Raw genomic sequence first — 22224 nt, forward strand, 5'->3', positions numbered from 1 at the left:
TAATTGAAACAGTATGGTTCTGGCAAACACACACAGTGGGACAGAACAGAGAGCCCAGAATTAAACCCACATATATCATGTCAACAAAAGTGACATGAATGCACATTGAGGAAAGAACAGTCTCTTCAATAAATCGTGTTGGGAAAACTACATATATTCACATGCAAAAGAATGGGATTGGACCCTTATGTTACCATACACAAAGATCAACTCAAAATGAACTTAAATATGAGATGAAATTCATAAAACTTCTAGGCAACAAAAACCTCCTTCACCTTGTATGCATGCATTCTAAGTTGCTTCAATTGTGTCTGACTCTTTGCAACTCCATGGACTCTAGCCCACCAGCTCCTCTGTCCATGGGATTCTCCAGGCAAGAGTACTGGAGGAGGTTGCCATACCTAATCTTCCCCCGGAAAATCATCCAGGGGACCTTCCAACCCAGAGATCAAACTCACATCTCTTACATCTGCTGCATTGGCAGGCAGATTCTTTACTGTGAGAATCACCTGGGAAGCCCCCTTCACAATGGTCTTGACAATTATTTCTGGGATGTGACACTAAAGGCACAGGCAACAAAAGTAAAAATAAGCAAATAGGACTATATCATACTATAAAGCTCCTGCACAGTGAAAGAAATGATCAACATTTGGAAAATGAAAAGAAAACTACAAAAAGGGAGAGAATATTTACAAATTATGTATTTGATAATGGTTGTATATCCAAAGTATATAAGGAATTCATGTAATTTAATAGCACAAAACAACAAACCAATCCTCTAAAAATGGGCAAAAATCTGACCTCATATTTCTCAAAAGTAGACATACTGATGGCCAATCAATAATTAAAAATGTGCTTCACATCACTAATCCTCAGGGAAAGGCAAACCAAAACCGTGATGAGATATCACTCACACATATTAGAATGGGTATTATCAAAGAGACAAAAAATAACAAATGATGGGAAAGATATGGGAAAAGGAGAACACTTATAAACTGTTGGTAAGAATGTGAATTAATACAGCCATATGGAAAATAGTATGGACATTCCTCAAAAACTTAAAGATCAAACTGTGTATTTATCCAAAGAATTGAAGTTAATATTTCAAAGAGATTTGCAATCCCACATTCATTGCAGCACTATTCACATTAGCCAGATATAAATATATGGGGAAACAGTGAAAACAGTGACAGATTTGTTTTCTTGGGCTCCAAAATCACTACAGATGGTGACTGCAGCCATGAAATTAAAAGATGCTTTCTCCTTGGAAGAATAGTTTTGACCAACCTAGACAGCATATTAAAAAGCAGAGACACTATTTTGCCAAGAAGGGTCCATCTAGTCAAAGCTATGGTTTTTCCAGTAGTCATGTATGGATGTGAGAGATGGACTGTAACAAAAACTGAGCACCAAAGAACTGATGCTTTCAAATTGTTGTGCTGGAGAAGACTGCTGAGAGTCCCTTGGTCTGCAAGGAGATCAAACCAGTCAATCCTAAAGGAAATCAATCCCTAATATTCACTGGAAGTACTGATGCTGAAGCTGAACCTGCAGTACATTGGCCACCTGATGCAAAGAGCTGACTCACTGGAAAAGACTATGATACTGGGGAAAATTGAGGGCAGGAAGAGAAGGAGGCAGCAGAGGATGAGATGTTGGATGGCATCACCGACTCAATGGACATGAGTTTGAGCAAACTCAGGGAGATAGTGATGGATGGAGAAGCCTGGAGTTCATGAAATTGCAAGAGTCAGACACAACTTAGCAACTGAACAACAACAATTAATAAAGTAAATCTCACATGGCTATGGTGACAAATACAGTTTGTCACAAATACATGCCTTCTTTGTATTCTTCCTCATTTTTTAATAAGTACCTGTCTTGGTTGTTCATTGGAAGGACTGAGGCTGAAGCTGAAACTCCAATACTTTGGCCACTTCATGCAAAGAATTGACTCATTGGAAAAGACCCTGATGCTGGGAAGGATTGAGGGCAGGAGGAGAAGGGGATGACAGAGGATGAGCTGGCTGGATGGCATCACGGACTTGATGGACATGAGTTTGGGCAAACTCTGGGGGTTGGTGGTGGACAGGGAGGCCTGGCGTGCTACGATTCATGAGGTTGCAAAGAGTCTGACACGACTGAGTGACTAAACCGAACTGAACTGAACTGTCTTGTGCATGTGTGTACATTTCTATTTTAAAGTGAAAAAGAAAGTCCCAATGATAGAAAAAGGTTAATATTGTACATCCCAAAAGAATTTCTACCCTAACTCTCCTTAATGGTTTCATTTCCTAATTTAGTTTCTTTCACACTAAGGGGTGGAAGGATGTAAAATTACACTGTCTCTGACTGATGAGATGCCCTTTGCAACCTTATGGCTCCAGTTTTCACAAACATGGGTCAAGTTGTACCACGGAGTAAACTATGAAAGGGCTCCCAATTTCTGTTTTCCTTTCTTCCTGACAATATGGTTTTTATTAGGAATGAATTTTTATTTCTTCCTTTTCATTTTTAAGAGTGAACAGGAAAGAGGCAAGTATCAATAAATTTGCCATTGTGTGCCTTGCTATTCTCTTATCTATTTCTTGTATCCTTGAAACTCTTAATGTTGAAACTCCTAGTGATCACCTGCCGTAACTCAAACAGTGACATGTCTTTACACGATTTCATGTCAGTATCTTAACTTTCAGTTCAGTTATCTAGTATGATTTGCAAATCAGTTTATGCTGTTATTACCTCTTTCCCACTTCTATATCAAAAAGGCAAGGCCTTTCTGTGACAGAATTTTGGCACCAAGATATCTGTCACATTTGAGTAAAGTTCTGACCTGTCGGTTTTCCCCAAAATTAGTTCAGGTCAGTTCAGTTCAGTTGCTCAGTCGTGTCTGACTCTTTGCAACCCCATGAATCACAGCATGCCAGGCCTCCCTGTCCATCACCAACTCCCAGAATTTATTCAAACTCATGTCCATCGAGTCGGTGATACCATCTAGCCATCTCATCCTCTGTCGTCCCCTTCTCCTCCTGCCCCCAATCCTTCCCAGCATCAGGGTTTTTCCCAATGACTCAACTCTTCTCATGAGGTGGGCAAAGTATTGGAGTTTCAGCTTCAGCATCAGTCCTTCCAATGAACACCCAGGACTGATCTCCTTTAGGATGGACTGGTGGGATCTCCTTGCAGTCCAAGGGACTCTCAAGAGTCTTCTCCAACACTACAGTTCAAAAGCATCAATTCTTCGGCGCTCAGCTTTCTTCACAGTCCAACTCTCATATGCATACATGACCACTGGAGAAACCATAGCCTTGACCAGACAGACCTTTCCTGGCAAAGTAATGTCTCTGCTTTTTAATATGCTGTTTAGGTTGGTCATAACTTTCCTTCCAAGGAGTAAGCGTCTTTTAATTTCATGGCTGCAATCACCATCTGCAATGATTTTGGAGCCCAAAAAATAAAGTCTGACACTGTTTCCACTGTCTCCCCATCTATCTGCCATAAAGTGATGGGACCAGACACCATGATCTTAGTTTTCTGAATGTTAAGCTTTAAGCCAACATTTTCACTCTCCTCTTTCACTTTCATCAAGAGGCTTTTTAGTTTCTCTTCACTTTCTGCCATAAGGGTGGTGTCATCTGCATATATGAGATTATTGATATTTCTCCTGGAAATCTTGATTCCAGCTTGTGCTTCCTCCAGTCCAGAATTTGTCATGCTGTGCTCTGAACATAAGTTAAATAAGCAGAGTGACAATATGCAGCCTTGGTGTACTCCTTTTCCTATATGGAACCAGTCTGTTGTTCCATGTCCAATTCTAACTGTTGCTTCCTGACCTGCATATAGGTTTCTCAAGAGGCAGGTCAGGTGGTCTGGTATGCCCATCTCTTTCAGAATTTTCCACAGTTTATTGTGATCCACACAGTCAAAGGCTTTGGCATAGTCAATAAAGCAGAAATAGATGTATTTCTGGAACTCTCTTGCTTTTTTCATGATCCAGCAGATGTTGGCAATTTGATCTCTGGTTCCTCTGTCTTTTCTAAAACCAACTTGAGCATCTGGAAGTTCACGGTTCATGTATTGCTGAAGCCTGTCTTGGAGAATTTTGAGCATTACTTTACTAACGTGGGAGATGAGTGCAATTGTGTGGTAGTTTGAGCATTCTTTGGGTTTGCCTTTCTTTGGGATTGGAATGAAAACTGACCTTTTCCAGTCCTGTGGCCACTGCTGAGTTTTCCAAATTTGCTGGCATATTGAGTGCAGCACTTTCACAGCATCATCTTTTAGGATTTGAAAGAGCTCACCTGAAATTCCATCACCTCCACTAGCTTTGTGTGTAGTGATGCTTTCTAAGGCCCACTTGACTTCACATTCCAGGATGTCTGGCTCTAGGTGAGTGATAACACAATCGTGCTTATCTGGGTCAGGAAGATCTTTTTTGTACAGTTCTTCTGTGTATTCTTGCCACCTCTTCTTAATATCTTCTGCTTCTGTTAGCTCCATACTATTTCTGTCCTTTATTGAACCTATCTTTGCCGGAGCCTGCCGGCAAACGAACTGGTCGAGAATGCAATTACCAGGGTACCTAGGAAAATAAGACTCAGAAAGATGGGGTTGAGAGGGACGGAGTCCGCTTGCGTCTGACTCCGCCAACTTTATTGAAGAATGCCACGCCTATATATACGCTAACAGGAGTTACTAATAATAGATCGAGGGTTTGCATACTTGCAGAGCTACAGATGTTTTAAATTCCCACACTTAAGCACACTTAAGATCAGTAAAGCATTAATTGTCCTAGCGCCCAACATGATTAAGATCTATAGAACTAGATAGAAAACAGGCTTCATCAATAGAACATTAACTAGATAGAAAACAGGTTCAGGCATGACGAGTTTATCAGCAGCAGGAAAACAGGCAAAAGGTCACGGGGGTGTTTTTTCCCTGAAGGAGATAAATGCCAGTCTATACTTTAACAAGAAGGGGTGGCAGGACAAAGAGAGACCTTTTGTTCTCTCTTAAGGCCGTAAGGGGACTGTACGTTCAGGCCGGCTCCCTGCATATCTTTGCATGAAATGTTCCCTTGGTATCTCTAATTTTCTTGAAGAGATCTCTAGTCTTGCCCATTCTGTTGTTTTCCTCTTTTTTACTGATTGCTGAGGAAGGCTTTCTTATCTCCCCTTGCTATTCATTGGAACTCTGCATTCAAATGCGAATATCTTTCCCTTTCTCCTTGCTTTTCACTTCTCTTCTTTTCAGAGCTATTTGTGAGGCCTCCTTAGACATTTTGCCTTTTTGCATTTCTTTTCCATGGGGATGGTCTTCATCCCTGTCTCCTGTACAGTGTCATGAACCTCCATCCATAGTTCATCAGGCACTCTGTCTATCAGTTCTAGTCCCTTATTTCTCACTTCCACTGTATAGTCATAAGGGATTTGATTTAGGTCATACCTGAATGGTCTAGTGGTTTTCCCTACTTTCTTCAGTTTAAGTCTGAATTTGGCAATAAAGAGTTCATGATCTGAGCCACAGTCAGCTCCCGGTCTTGTTTTTTGCTGGCTGTATAGAGCTTCTCCATCTTTGGCTGCAATAATCTGATTTGGGTTTTGACCATCTGGTGATGTCCATGTGTAGAGTCTTCTCTTGTGTTGTTAGAAGAGGGTGTTTGCTATGACCAGTGTGTTCTCTTGGCAGAACTCTATTAGCCTTTGCCCTGCTTCATTCTGCACTCCAAGGCCAAATTTGCCTGTTACTCCAGGTGTTTCTTGACTTCCTACTTTTGCATTCCAGTCCCCTATAATGAAAAGGACATCTTTTTTAGTCCTTAGTTAGTCTAAAAGTTCTTGTAGGTTTTCATAGAACCTTTCAACTTCAGCTTCTTCAGTGTTACTGCTTTGGGCATAGACTTGGATTACAGTGATATTGAATGGTTTGCCTTGGAAACGAACAGAGATCATTTTGTCATTTTTGAGATTGCATCCAAGTACTGCACTTTGGACTCTTTTGTTGACCATGATGACTACTCCATTTCTTCTAAGGGATTCCTGCCCCAAGATTGGCTTTTTCAATTTTGATCTCTCCATTTCCACGTAACATCTCTTTTCTATTCCTTTTCTACCCTACTTGCTTTGAGAGGATATGTTTTTCCTCACAGTAATGTATATGAGATTACATTATTAGGATGTATATCCTAAAAGACATCTAAATTTAGGAAGATTATGACTTGAGAGGCAGAGATGAGTATTAATAGATATTTTAGTCTAGTGAACACAGGAGAGATGGGGGAAAGACCACACAGTGGATTAACACTGCTTGAGAACTTTCCTCCAAAAGTGTAGGACAAGGAACAGTGTGCACAGTGCAAACACCTTGAAACCTATAAATCATAAGGACCCCCAAATACTGTCTTTTAACAAAATGTCAATTTCTATAAATGAGCTAATCTCTTGGAATTTATACAAAAGCTTTCTAAGTGACTTCAATATAGCCCACAGTCACATTATAGAATGAGATAAAATTAGTGCTTAAAGTACAATCTTCTAACACTTTGCTTTGATTATATGATATAATCACAGCATTTGTTTTCCTCCATTGACTCAGTGCTGAAGATTATATTTCCCCCAAATACACGAATCAGTCAGCTACATCAACTTTTCCATTTATTTTCTGTTTCTAAAAGATTTGTTTGCTGAAAAGCCTTGATAATGAAAGTGGAAAAGTATGGAAAGGATTTGGTTAGAGCCCTGTCACTCAGTTTTTTTACTTTCTGAAGTAAATGATAAAATAAGAAAGTATAGGCTTTCAAAGCTAATTTGGAAGTCCTTCTATTGACCAACAATTTATCCCAGTTGTATTAAGTATAAAGAATCAGAAACCAATAGACTTGCAAAAACATTGTACCCAGACATATAGTCATTAATTTTCTCAATGGCTGTGGCATGTTCAAAAATACATTTTCAGGACTTATACATGTGGCTCAGACATAAAGAATCTGCCTGCAGTGCAGGAGACCTGGGTTCAGTCCCTGGATTGGGAATATTTGGAGAAGGGAGTGGCAACCCACTCCAGTATTCTTGCCTGGAAAATTCCATCATGGATAGAAGAGCCTTGTGGGCTACAGTCCATGGGGTTGTAAAGAGTCAGACCCAACTAACTCTTTCACTTTCACCCTAGTCATACAAATGACACTTTCTGTTATGGACATCTTGTTTAATCTGACATAGATACATTTGAAAACTAAAAATCAATTTTGGTAAACTACTACCAAATTAAAATTATTGTTGCAAAATTATTTTATTATTTTATTAAACAAGTATCTTGGTCTAAATTTGAAATACTTATATCCTGTAAAACTCTCCATAAATGAAACATGTATGGTATGAAATCCTGGTTTTCATTCTTTCTATACATTTCCCATGGTTCTTTTATTAAGTCAATTGAGAAATTGATTCCCTTTCTTAACTTTTCCAAGTGCTTTCTTACTATATTTTCTTACTTTATTTTCTGAGCAGCAGTGTTGTTTTGTTTATTTTTTTCTTAAATTACATTCTTCCTACCAATTTTACATAAAGTGAGAACATTCAAACTATTTCCTTTTTTGTTTGCTGGTGTTCTTTGACATCTACATGAGTTTTTTTCCTTTAATTAATAAATTTTAATTGGAGGATAATTATAATATTGTGGTGGATTTTGCCATACATCAACATGAATCACCCAAGACCTTTCATAATCACTTCAGTATTAAATGAGTAACTTCTTTCTCACTTTTGAATGGATATATTTCCTAGAAATATTTTTCTTTGTTTTGTTTCCTTCCTTTGATATATTCTGCAGCTTCTATTTTCCAGACAACTACCAAATTTTCATCATAAGCTTGTTGACATGAGTGGGATTAGACTTAGAAGAATGTGGTTTTCTCCATTTAATAGAAAGCTTTCTTTAGCCTGGGCTCTCCAAAGCATCTTCTGAGATGGAATACCCATTGTTTTGTACATGATATTGTCCCTGTTTTTAAGGGAAGGCTTCAGACTTCCAACCTGGTGAGAGAAACTTTTTCCTTTTGATTTACACATATTGTCTATCACTGATAGCAGGAGTAAATGTAAGACTTGCTAGTCTACTTCTCTTGACCATACCCTCAAGTGATCCAGTCAGTATATGTAGATATTTTTGCCAGCTATGGCCTACTTGTTTTCTTTCTTTCTTTTTTTTATTTATTTTAATTGGAGGCTAATTACCTTACAATACTGTAATGGTTTTTGCCATACATTGATATGAATCAGCCATGGGGATACATGTATTCCCCATCCTAAACCCCCCCTCCCACCTCCCTCCCCATCCCGTCCCTCAGGATCATACAAGTGCACTAACCCTGAGCATCCTGCCTCATGCAATGAACCTGGACTGACGATCTGTTTCACATATGATCATATACATGTTTCAAAGCTATTGTCTCAAATAATCCCACCCTTGCCTTCACCCACAGAGTCCAAAAGACTGTTCTATACATCTGTGTCTCTTTTGCTGTCTTGCATATAGGTTCATCGTTACCATCTTTCTAAATTCCATAGATATGTGTTAGTATACTGTATTGGTGTTTTTCTTTCCGACTTACTTCACTCTGTATAATAGGCTCCAGTTTCATCCACCTCATTAGAATAGATTCAAAATATTCTTTTTTAATGGTTGAGTATTATTCCGTTGTCTATATGTACCACAGCTTTCTTATCAATTTGTCTGTTGATGGACATCTAAGTTGCTTCCATGTCCTGGCTATTGTAAACAGTGCTGCGATGAATATTGGGGTTCACGTGTCTCTTTCAATTCTGGTTTCCTCAGTGTTTATGCCCAGCAGTGGGATTGCTGGGTCGTATGGCAGTTCTATTTCCAGTTTTTTAAGGAATCTCCACACTGTTCTCCATAGTGGCTGTACTAGCTTGCATTCTCACCAACACTGTAAGAAGGTTCCCTTTTCTCCACACCCTCTCCAGCATTTATTGTTTGTAGACTTTTGGATAGCAGCCATTCTCACTGGCATGGGATGGTACATCATTGTGGTTTTGAATTGCATTTCTCTGATAATGAGTGATGTTGAGCATCTTTTCATGTGTTTGTTAGCTATCTGTATGTCTTCTTAGGGAAATGTCTGTTTAGTTCTTTGGCCCATTTTTCCACTGGGTCATTTATTTTTCTGGAATTGAGCTGCAGGAGCTGCTTGTGTATTTTTGAGATTAATTCTTTGTCTGTTGCTTCATTTGCTATTATTTTCTCTCAATCTGAGAGCTGTCTTTTCACCTTGCTTATAGTTTCCTTCATTGTGCAAAAACTTTTAAGTTTAATTAGGTCCCATTTGTTTATTTTGCTTTTATTTCCATTACTCTGGGAGGTGGGTCAGAGGATCCTGCTGTGATTTATGTCAGGGAGTGTTTTTACTAAGTTTTCCTCTAGGAGTTTTATAGTTTCTGGTCTTATGTTTAGATCTTTAATCCATTTTGAGTTTATTTTTGTGTATGGTGTTAGAAAGTGTTCTAGTTTCATTCTTTTACAAGTGGTTGACCAGTTTTCCCAGCACTGCTTGTTAAAGAGATTGTCTTTTCTTCTTTATATATTCTTGCCTCCTTTGTCAAAGATAAGGTGTCCATTGGTGCGTGAATTTATCTCTGGGCTTTCTATTTTGTTCCATTGATCTATATTTCTATCTTTGTGCTGGTACCATACTGTCTTGATGACTGTAGCTTTGTAGTATAGCCTGAAGTCCGGCAGGTTGATTCTTTCAGTTCCATTCTTCCTCCTCAAGATTGCTTTGGCTATTTGAGGTTTTTGTATTTCCATACAAATTGTGAAATTATTTGTTCTAGTTCTCTGAAAAATATCGTTGGTAGCTTGATAGGGATTGTGTTGAATCTATAGATTGCTTTGGGTAGTATACTCATTTTCACTACATTGATTCTTCCGATCCATGAACATGGTATATTTCTCCATCTATTTGTGTTCTCTTTGATTTCTTTCTTCAGTGTTTTATAGTTTTCAATATATAGGTCTTTTGTTTCCTAGGTAGATCTATTCCTAAGTATTTTATTCTTTTCAGTGCAATGGTGAATGGAATTGTTTCCTTAATTTCTCTTTCTGTTTTCTCATTGTTAGTGTATAGAAATGCAAGGGATTTCTGTGTGTTAATTTTATATCCTGCAACTTTACTATGTTCATTGATTAGCTCTAGTAATCTTCTGGTAGAGCCTTTAGGGTTTTCTATGTAGAGGATCATGTCATCTGCAAACAGTGAGAGTTTTACTTCTCCTTTTCTAAACTGGATTCCTTTTATTTCTTTTTCTGCTCTGACTGATGTGGCTAAAACTTCCAAAACTATGTTGAATAGTACTGGTGAGAGTGGGCATCCTTGTCTTGTTCCTAACATTAGGGGAAATGCTTTCAATTCTTCACCATTGAGGATAATGTTTGCTGTGGGTTTGTATATATAGTTTTTATTATGTAGAGGTATGTTCCTTCTATTTCTGCTTTCTGGAGGGTTTTCGTCATAAATGGTTGTTGAATTTTGTCAAAGGCTTTCTCTGCATCTATTGAGATAATCATATGGCTTTGATCATTCAACTTCTTAATGTGGTGTATTATGCTGATTGATTAGTGGATATTGAAGAATCCTTACATCCCTGGATTGCACCCTTGGTCATGATGTATGATCTTTTTAATATGTTGTTCGATTCTGTTTCCTAGGATTTTGTTAAGGATTTTTGCATCTATGTTCATCAGTGAACCTGTAGTTTTCTTTTTTGTGGCATCTTTGGTTTTGGTATTAGGGTGATGGTGGCCTCACAGAATGAGTTTGGAAGTTTACCTTATTCTTCAATTTTCTGGAAGAGTTTGAGTAGGATAACTATAAGCTCTTCTGTAAATTTTTGGTAGAATTCAGCTGTGAAGCCGTCTGGTCCTGGGGTTTCGTTTGCTGGAAGATTTCTGATTACAGTTTCGATTTCTGTGCTGGTGATGCTTAGGATTTTCTATTTCTTCCTGGTTCAGTTTTGGAAATTTATACTTTTCTAAGGATTTGTGCATTTCTTTGAAGTTGTCCATTTTATTGGCATACAGTTGCTGATAGCAGTCTCTTATTATCCTTTGTATTTCTGTGTTGTCTGTTGTGATTTCTCCATTTTCATTCCTAATTTTGTTAATTTGATTCTTCTCCCTTTTTTCCTTGATGAGACTGGCTAATGGTTTGTCTATTTTAATTATCTTCTCAAAGAACCAGCTTTTGGCTTTGTTGATTTTTGCTATGGTCTCTTTTGTTACTTTTGCATTTTTTTGCCCTAATTTTTAAGATTTCTTTCCTTCTACTAACCCTGGGGTTCTTCATTTCTTCCTTTTCTAGTTGCTTTAGGTATAGAGTTAGGTTATTTATTTGACCTTTTTCTTGTTTCTTGAGGTAAGGCTGTATTGCTATGAACCTTCCCCTTAGCATTGCTTTTACAGTCTCCCATAGGTTTTGGGTTGTTTTGTCTTCATTTTTCACTCATTTCTATACATATTTTGATTTCTTTTTTTATTTCTTCTATGATTTTTTGGTTATTTAGAAGTGATGTTGTTTAGCCTCCATATGTTGGAATTTTTAGTAGTTTTTTTCCCTGTAGTTGATATGTAATCTTACTGCATTGTGATCAGAAAAGATGACTGGAATTATTTCAATTTTTTTGAATTCACCAAGGTTAGATTTATAGCCCAGGATGTGATCTATTCTGGAGAAGGTTCCGTGTGCACTTGAGAAAAAGGTGAATTTCATTGTTTTGGGATGAAATGTCCTATAGATATCAATTAGGTCTAACTGGTCCGTTGTATCATTTAAAGCTTGTGTTTCCTTGCTAATTTTCTGTTTAGTTGATCTATCCATAGGTGTGAGTGGGGTATTAAACTCTCCTACTATTACTGTGTGACTGTTGATTTCCCCTTTCATTATTGTCAGCATTTGCCTTACATATTGCGGTGCTCCTAGGTTGGGTGCATGTATGTTTATAAGTGTTATATGTTCTTCTTGGGTTGATCCTTTCATCATTATGTAGTGTCCTTCTTTGTCTCTTTTCACAGCCTTTATTTTAAAGTCTATTTTATCTGGTATGAGTATTGCTACTCTTGCTTTCTTTTGGTCTCTGTTTGCATGAAATATCTTTTTCCAGCCCTTCACTTTCAGTCTGTATGTGTCCCTTGTTTTGAGGTGTGTCTGTAGCCAGCATATATAGGGGTCTTGTTTTTGTATCCATTCAGGCAGTCTTTGTCTTTTGGTTGGGCCATTCAACCCATTTACATTTAAGGTAATTATTAATAAGTATGATCCTGTTGCCATTTACTTATTTGTTTTGTGTTTGAGTTTATACACCTTTTCTGTTCTTCCTGTCTAGAGAATATCCTTTAGCTTTTTTGAAGAGCTGGTTTGGTGGTTCTGAATTCTCTTAGCTTTTGTTTGTCTGTAACGCATTTATTTCTCCTTCATATTTGAATGAGATCCTTGCTGGGTACAGTAATCTGGGTTGTAGGTTTTTCTCTTTCATCACTTTAAGTATATCCTGCCATTCCCTTCTGGCCTGAAGTATTTCTATTGTAAGATTAGCTGTTATCCTTAAGGGAATCTCCTTGTGTGTTATTTGCTGTTTTTCCCTTGCTGCTTTTAGTATTTGTTCTTTGTGTTTGATCTTTGTTAATTTGATCAATATGTGTCTTGAGGTGTTTCACCTTGGGTTTATCTGTTTGGGACTCTCTGGGTTTCTTGGACTTGTGTGACTATTTCCTTCCCCATTTTAGGGAAGTTTTCAGCTATTATCTCCTTGAGTAGTTTCTCATGGCCTTTCTTTTTGTCTTCTTCTTCTGGGACTCTTACGATTCGAATGTTGGGGAGTTTGACATTGTCCCAGAAGTCTCTGAGGTTGTCCTCATTTAATTCTTTTTCTTTTTTCCTCTCTGCTTCATTTATTTCCACCATTTTATCTTCCACCTCACTTGTCCTATCTTCTGCCTCCGTTATTCTATCGTTGGTTCCCTCTAGATGGTTTGGATCTCATTTATTGCATTATTCATTTTGATTGACTCTTTTTTATTTCTTCTAGGTCCTCATTAAACATTTCTTGCATCTTCTCAATCCTTGTCTCCAGGCTATTTATCTGTAACTCCATTCTGTTTTCAAGATTTTGGATCATTTTTACTATCATTATTCTGAATTATTTTTCAGGTAGACTCCCTATCTCCTCCTCTTTTGTTTGGTTTGGTGGGCATTTGTCATGTTCCTTTACCTGCTGAGTATTTCTCTACCTTTTCATCTTTTTTAGATTGCTATGTTTTGGGTGACCTTTCTGTATGCTGGAGTTTGTGTACCTCTTTATTGTGGAGGTTCCTCCCTGTGGGTGGGATTGGATGAGTGCCTTGTCAAGGTTTCCTGGTTAGGGAAGCTTGCGTTGGTGTCCTGGTGGGTGGAGCTGAATTTCTTCTCTCTGAAGTGCAATGAAGTGTCCAGTAGTGAGTTTGAGATGTCTATGGGTTTGGTGTGACTTTGGGCAGCCTATATATTAAAGCTCAGGGCCATGTTCCTGCATTGCTGTAGAATTTGCATGGTATGTCTTGCTCTGGAACTTGTTGGCTCTTGGGTGGAGCTTGGTTTCAGTGTAGGTATGGAGGTTTTTGATGAGCTCTTAGTGACTAATGTTCCCTGGAGTCAGGAGTTCTCTGGTGTTCTCAGGTTTTGTATTTAAGCCTCCTGCGTCTGGTTTTCAGTCTTATTCTTACTGTAGCCTCAAGACTTCTCCATCCTTACAGCACTGATGAAAAAACATCTAGGTTAATGGAGAAAAGATTCTGCACAGTTAGGGACACCCAGAAAGGTTCATTGAGTTACATGGAGAAGAGAAACAGGAGGAGGGAGATAGAGGTGACCAGGAGGAAAAGAGGGGGAATCAAAAGGGGAGAGAGCAATATAGCCAGTAAATCAAATCCCTATGTGTTGTTCACAGCCTGGAACACCCAGAGAGGTTCTCAGAGTACATAGAGAAGAGAAAAGTGAGGAAGGAAATAGAAGTGACCAGAAGAAGAGGGGGGTCAAAAGGAGAGAGACAGATCTAGCCAGTAATAAGTTTCCTAAGTGTTCTCCACAGCTTGAATACCCAAAGAGATCCACAGAGTTGGGTAGAGAAGAGAAGGGGGAGGGAGGAGATAGAGGTGACCTAGGAGAGAAAAAGGAGAGTCAAAAGGGGGAGAGGGAAATCAAGCCAGTAATCACACTCCTAAGTAAAAATGGGTACTGAAGATTGCATTCTTAAAGGTACAAAATTGATAACAATTACCAAAAAGCATAGAAAAAAAATCTAGAGTAGGAGTTAGACTCTCAAAAATACAATATTAAAAAAAAAATTACAAAAAATATATATGAAATTTGCTTTAAAAATAGGGTCTTTTCCCCCCAAGGTAATAGCAGGTTATAAAAATGAAAATTGAAGGAGTAATAAAGGACTTAATTTTTTTTTTATGATAGTAGCAAAAATATATCTAGGAATTTCTCTGGAGCTGTTGTGGGCAGTGTGGGGTCAGTTCAGTTTCAGATAGTTCCTTGTTCCAGCTTTTATTTCTCAAGGTCTATAGGCCCCTTCCAATGTAGTCAGTGCTAGCTACAGGGTTTTAATCTGTTGCACCTGTCACTTCCAAAGCAGTTCCCTCTGTTTATTTTGGCTTCTTCTGTTTGCAAGTCTCTTCAGTGTCCAATTTCTGTCCTGACACAAGGAGGTGAAGGTGGTCACTTTTTTAGGCTCACTTGTTCAGTCGTGCTGAACACTGCAAACAAATATCACTGGCTTGTGTAGGGAGTGCTCACAGTGTGCTCACAGTGTCTCGGCCACACTGGGTTTGGCCCTGCTCAGGGCGTGTGTACTTTCCCAGTCTACACTGCTCAGGCTCCAGGTTGCCGTGCAGGGGAACTATCTAAAGTGGGCCCTGGGTTGTGTGCACTTCCCAGGTCTAAGCCACTCAGGTTCAGGTTCTCAGGTACTCCACAAAGGTGCAGACTTGGTTTGGCCTGCGTTTTGTGCCCTTCCCAGGTCTGAGCAGCTTAGGCGACCAGGTGCTTGGCAAGCGCCCTCTCCCCAGTTGGGACAGTAGGTCTTATCACCTCCTCCCAGCTGCTCGTTTTCCTGGGTGCTCAGTAGGAGCACCGTCTCAGGTGTGCCGTGTGTCTCCTCTGAGCAGCTGATCTCTGGCTGCACCCCTTGTGGAGGATGTCAACCGTCCAAGATCCCAGGAAGACTTGGTTAGCAGTTGGGAGCCTGCTCGCAGTTTGATAGAGGATGCCATCTCTGGGGCCGAGATTGCCCTTTGCCTTCTGGCTCTGGCTGTCGCCCACCTGCCTCTTTGCCACCAGCGGGGGATGGGCCAGTCTGCAGCTGGCTAACTCTCCTCTGGTATTCGCTCAGTCCTTTGTTCTGTGAGCGGGCCCAGCAGTGCCTTAGGTTAGAGTTTTCACGGGAAAGTTCTCTCTCTCTCTCTCTCTCTCTTTTTTCTCTCTCTCTGGCTATCCCACAGTTTGGGTTGCTATCTCATGTTAGCTCCCTCAGATTGTCCTCAGGGCATTCAGGCCTGGTCTCTACCCTAAGCAATGTAGCCCGTACCTCTCTGTTCAGCTCCCGATTGCTGGTGGTGGACGTGAGCATCTGGGCTTCTTCTCTGCTGGGAATTGCTATTAGGCACATAATCTATGGTTTTTATTTATTTATTTATTTATTTATTTTTCCTCCAGGTTATGTTGTCTTCTGTGATTCCAAAACTCCCCAAAGACCTGCTGGTAAAAGTGTTTCCTGGTGTTTGGAAGCTTTTCCTCTTTTAAGACTCCCTCCCAGGATGGATCTCCATCCCTAACTCTTTTGTCTCTCTTTTTCTCTGTTATATTTTGTCCTACCTCCTTTCAAAGACAATGGGCTGCCTTTCTGGGTGCCAGCATTCAGAAGTTGTTTTGTAAAATTTGCTCAGCATTCAAATGATCTTTTAATGAATTTGTAGGGGAGAAAGTGGTCTCCCCATCCTATTCCTCTGGCATATTAGGGCCGCCCCCTTCCAATTTAAAATTTCCAAAGATACCTATGACTGTTAAACCAAATAATTTTAACATTGTGTGGTTCTTAATATGTGTAGAAGTGATGCATGCAAAAAAGGAAAGTAAAGGTACATATATGGATGTAAGAGTCCTACATTTTACTTGAAATGGTAGAATATTCATTCTGAGTAGACTGTGAAAACTTAGGTATACAATTTTTAAATTTTCTAGAACACTCATATATGAAATAGACTATAAAGAGACATGGCCAAAGGCTAATAATCAAATTGAAATGGAATGCTAAAATATACTGGAATAATTTATTTAAAAGTAAAAATGGGGAAACAGAAGAAAACAAAGGACAAACATGAACCAAATATAAAGTAGTAAACCTAAGTCCAACCATATAAACAGCTATATTAAATCAAAATGAACTAAATATGACAATTAAAATGGCAGAAACTGTTATACCAGATTTTTAATACACTGTTAAAAATTCACATAAAAATATTATCAGTTAAATAAAAAATATGAATAGTAAACAAAGTATAAAAAGATATGCAGTATAAACACTAAAATAAAGCTTTTTTATAGTAATATACTAATATAAAAAAGAATTCAAAGTAGAATATTTTAAGTAGAAATGGACATTAATTAATGAGGAAACAGTAAATTCATCAAAACACCATAATCTAAATTCACAACAAATATAAACTTTACAACAAAAAGCATCAAATACATGCAGCAAAAACTTCATAGAATAATGCTTCAATACACCAATATTCCTCTTTCAATAGAGAGGAAATGATAGGATTTATTGATAGAAGAGCTAAATAAGACCTTCAACTTGATATTTATAAAGCACTCTACACACAACTGTAGAACACACTTTTTTTTTCAATTCTTCATAGAATGTACATCTAAAACAAAATCCAGGTGACAACACATGCTGTAACAAATCTGTAGTAATAGAAATTATGTTCTATGACCATAAATAAATTTAATTATAAATCAATAACAGAAAGATAAATGGATTACTCTCCCCCACAGTATTTCGATTTAAACAACACACGGCTAAACAGAATAGGAGTTAAGGAGGAAATAGCTGAGAAGTAAAAATGTATTTGAAAATAAAAAAGTATTATATCAATATATGTGGGAGAAGGTGAAATATTGCTTAGGGAAAATTTTATTAAATTATATTCTTATATTCAAAATGAAGAAAATCTCAATGAATTATCTAATACCACAGATTAAGAAAGTTTTGAAATGAGCAAAATAAGCCCAAAGCAATTCAGAAAAGATAAATAATAAACATGAGAAATCAATGATATTAAAGGCAGAAAAACAATAGAGAAAATTAATAAAATTAAGTTTGTTCTTTGAAAAAACAATGCAATTGATCAACCTCTAGCCAGACTGGTGAGGATAAAAAAAATGAGAAGACACAAATTACCAAGTTTCTGTTTTTATATGGAAAATGGCAAAAGATTCAAAGTACTGAGGAAAGGGAACAAATAATGTCAAAGGAAGAGTTAAGTAGAAATGATAGAGTAAGAAAGAATAAGAAAGAGGTATAAGACAGTTGAGGCTTTGGGGGGATGTAGAAAGTCATAGGATTTACTAATCCATCCGTGGTGGAATATAAGGCTATGTTATTGTAACACAGTGGACATTAATGTTACTGAAAGCAGAAAAAATCAGTGGTTGTTAATTTCTTCTTCTTAACCCTCAACTTGCTACCTTTACCCTTGTGCAAGCAGATCTTAAGATTTTAATCTATGTTTGTTTCCCACATCATTAATATGGTACTTTCCATTTTATTTTTCAGATCAATTTTTGGGAACACCTGGTAATGTTTGTTCTTCAAGCACTCTGCTAATTTGCCTGTTAGAGACTTTTTCCCCTTGTTTTCACTCTCTCATTTGTTTCTTTTGCCTTTTTCTTTTCTCTTACTCCCACTTAGTTTCCAACATGTCATACTACTTTTTTGCTTTCAGGTCTACTCCATGTTCTGTTTCATTCTTTCCTCTTCTTCCTTTCTCTTCCCTTCCTTCATTCTCTTTTCTTTTGCTTACTATCTTCACTTTGTGCTTCAGAAGTATTCTGTAGCTTCATGATAAGGTTGTTGAGAAACAGATTAAAGGATCCACTGCCATGATCATCAGGGTCATTTTCTGGACAAAATCTCCAAAATTTTCTCCTTAAATCTGTTCAATTCTAAGTTCATATGTCCCTGTCTGTGTACATTGTATTCTTTCAACTGTCCTGGGAGAGGAGTGCATATTTCCTCTCTAAAACTTATTTGTTTTCCCATAATCATTCCCAAGAAAATATCTATAAAAGTCATCAGAGAAGGTCATTTTCAATTAGCTCCCTGACTCTGGGTTTGAGTAAACTCCCATCTATATTTTTTTCAGAAAATATGACACTGACAACAATCTATGATTATTTTGATTGAATAATCAACTAAATAAATTAGTGTTTCTCTGTTTTTCAGATTCAGTAGTAGCAGAAAATGGTAAGTTCCATTAGCCATTTTACACTGTGCACAGAGTCTTTTGGATCTTTTGTCCATGTTGCCTTGTTGCTTGTTCTTTCACTGTCCTTGAAACAAACATGTTCCTTATATGCTGTAAGACTTAAATTTATAACATTATTTATATATATATATATAATTTAAACATTATTGCATTTAAGTTATTCATGCTACAAGTTGTTCTCTATTACAAAATAGACATACATGAACCATATTTGATATGAACTCCATTAAATATACACTTCTGAATTTCTGGAATTTTTAAGTGGAGGAAATATGCATGTTGTCTACAATGTGTTCAGAGAATTTGCTTTTTAAAGCACTATACAAATTAAGTGAAGTTTATTTTACCTCTTATTGCAGATGTTTAGAATTAATTACCCTCTATTAGAAGGAATACTAGGTAATAAATAATCTTTTATTCTCAGTGAGTAACACCAGTAAAAGGTAAAAAGTGAGGAAAAGGAAAAAAAGTACTAATTGACAAATTATGGGGGAAATGAACTCTCACTTTTCATCGCTATTTTTTTGAAGACACGGGTTCAAAGTAGCAATACTGATCATTAAGCTGATGAAAATTTTTGAGTGAAGGTTTCCCTGTAGAAAGAAAATGGCCATGGGAAATTTGAACAAATTATATTTCAATAATTTCATTGTATTGTGGTAAGAACACTTAAGTGAGATATTACAAAAGTTTACGTGTACAATGCAATGTTGTTTACTATAGATACAATGTTGTGCAGAAAATCTCTAGAATTTATTTCTCTTGCTTAACTGAAACTTTGTGCCCATTCCATTAATAATTTCCTATTTGACCATCAGCCTGGCCCTTGACAATCCTCACTTCACATTTTTATTCTATGAATTTGACTATTGTAGATACTACATTTAGGTGGAATCATGCAGTATTTGTCTTTTTGTGGCTGGTATATTGGCCTCTAAATTTCTTTTCTTGTGGTTTTTGTATTAGATTCATTTTCTCCTGTGGTTTTGGCATTAAGGTGACTCTGGCCTCATAAAATGAGCTTGAAAGTTTCCTTTCCACTTCTTTTTTGAAAGAATTTGAGAAAGTTTGGCATTAATTTTTCTTAAATATTTCATAGTAAAAATACAAAGAAAATAGAGAATTTTGAAAGGATCAAGAGAAGAGAGAAACCCATATGCAAGAATACCCTCATAAAGCTATCAATGGATTTCTCAGAAGAAACTTTGTAGGTCAGAAGAGGCTAGGATGATATACTCAAACTACGGAAAAAAAGATAACTGCCCACCAAGTATATTACATCTGGCAAAACTAAACTCCAACAATGAAAAAGAAAGAAAAAATTTGCAGGCCAAAAAGCTGACACAAAATCACCTAACCTGCTTTACAAGGAACGTTAAATGAAGTTTTTCAAGTGGAAGTGAAAGGATATTAATTAGTAACATAACATTTGAAAATATGCAACTCACTGGTGAAGTTATGTAGTCAAATTCAGAATACTGTAACACTGCAATGGTACATAAATCACTTTTACATAAATGGTACATAAATCACTTTTACATAAATGGTACATAAATCACTTTTAACTCTAGTTTTAAAAAAGTTAAAAGACAAAACTGTTTAAAACAAATAAAGAAACAAACAGATAGCTAGTGGGAAACTGCTGTATAGCACAGGGAACTCAGCTAGGTGCTCTGTGATGAACTAGAGGGGTAGGATAGGGGCTAGGAGGGAGGCTCCAGAGGGAGGGGATATGTGTATGCTTATAGCTGATTCACACTGCTGTACAGCAGAAACCAACACAATATTGTGATGCAATTAACCTCCAATTAAAAATGAATTAAAAAACAATACTTTGTTAATAGATGTGCAATACAAAAAGAGGTAAATTATGACATCAATAACATAAAATAGAATAATAAATGAAAATTTTCTTTCAAACTTATACAAAAATCAACTCAAAGTGGATTAAAGACTTGAACTTCAGACTTAAATCTATTAGAAGAAAACCTAGAGAAAAATATCTTTGACATTATTCTGGGCATATTTTTTATATGACTGCAACAGCACAGGCAATAAAAAAAATTTGAAAATAGACCAATGGGATTTCATCAAAAGCTTCTGCACAGCAAAGGAAATGACCAACTAAGTAAAGAGACAACCTAGAGAATGGAAGAAAATTTTCACAAACCATGTATCTGAAAGGGTTAATATCCAAACTATATAAGGAATTCAATTCAATAGCAAAAACCAAATAACTCAAAATGACAAAAACAAAAAAACTATTTTGCTCAAAACAGCAAAAATCAAGTAACTCAATTAAAAATGGACAGAAAAGTTGAATAAACATTTCTCCAAAAAGACATACAAATGGCCAATAGGTTTGTAAAACAAACAAATAAAAATGTTCCAAATCACTAATCATCAGTTCAGTTCAATCAGTTTCTCATTCGTGTCCAACTCTTTGCAACCCCATGGACTGCTTCCTGCATTCCAGGTCTCCCTGTCCGTCACCAACTCCCGGAGTTTACTCAAACTCAAGTCCATTGAATCAGTGATGCCATCCAACCATCTTATCCTCTGTCATCCCCTTCTCTTTCCACCTTCAATCTTTCCCAGCATCAGGGTCTTTTCCAATGAGTCAGTTCTTTGAATCAGGTGGCCAAAGTATTGGAGTTTCAGCTTTAACATCAGTCCTTCCAACATTAGTCCTTCCTGGCCTAGTTATTTTCAATTTCCAACCATAGTCATTAATCCTATTTCATTTTTATTTTTACTCATTTGATTATTAATTTGCCAAATCACTCTTCCTTTTGGATCCTATACATATTTTTTCACTCAAATTTCATTGATAATAAATCACTAAAGTCTAAAGTTTTGTCCTGAGATAATTACACAGTTCTTTTTAATATTCTAGCACAAAAATTATTTAAGATTCTATGTCTCTACATATCACTTGATAGGGTTCTTCAAATTGTAGTGATATTTTAAGTAGAATGGGTTATAGAGATGTACCTCTTTAATTACAAAAAGAACATGACTTGAAAATGTCACAGAAACAATCATTATGAGAGAGCTTTAGTCGCAGCTTTATAATGTTCAGAAAACCTGTCTTATATTGTGTATTTAGATATTTTCTCTCAAAAAGGAGGATAAACAGTAAAAATGCGTGGTTGTTGAGAAACAGAATCTCTCTCAGAAAACCTACTCCTTTATGCTGGATTCAGCACCCATGTGATCTGGTTGTTTCATTCACGCATGAATTAAACAGAAACTCAAGTACAACAAGGCAGCAAATTAATTGCTGGCAATAATGGTTGTAAAAAGAGGCACTCAGAAACCTGACAGTATATGATCTATGCCAACAGTGCCTCGGTATTCCTTTATACAGTGTTTGTGGCAACTTTATACACTGTAGCTACTGCCATGATAAGAATTGACTAATACATCTAAAAACATCCAATGACCATACTAAAGCTAATGAACAAGACAATAGGAGCCAAAATATTGCCAAAGGGATCAAGAGTAATTTTACAAATTAACCACCAGAAGTAATAATCCTAAAACACTTGTCAATTAACTACATTAACTCTATTTCTCCTTTCTTCATTTACTGTAGCATATCTTTGAACAATGCCGACC

At 37.1% G+C, this 22224-nt stretch overlaps 1 protein-coding gene across 1 annotated transcript in view; it reads left to right on the top strand.

Moving 5' to 3' along the window:
• LOC133059609 (butyrophilin subfamily 1 member A1-like) overlaps positions 1-22224 on the top strand; it is a 55709-nt gene that overhangs the window by 29391 nt on the left and 4094 nt on the right. Inside the window, exons 3-5 of the mRNA XM_061146962.1 lie at positions 15767-15811; positions 17892-17912; positions 18561-18581. The gene's annotated coding sequence lies outside the window, so the exon portion shown is untranslated. The remainder of the gene's footprint in view (positions 1-15766; positions 15812-17891; positions 17913-18560; positions 18582-22224) is intronic.

This window comes from Dama dama, chromosome 7, assembly GCF_033118175.1.
Source record: "Dama dama isolate Ldn47 chromosome 7, ASM3311817v1, whole genome shotgun sequence".
NCBI lineage: Eukaryota > Metazoa > Chordata > Mammalia > Artiodactyla > Cervidae > Dama > Dama dama.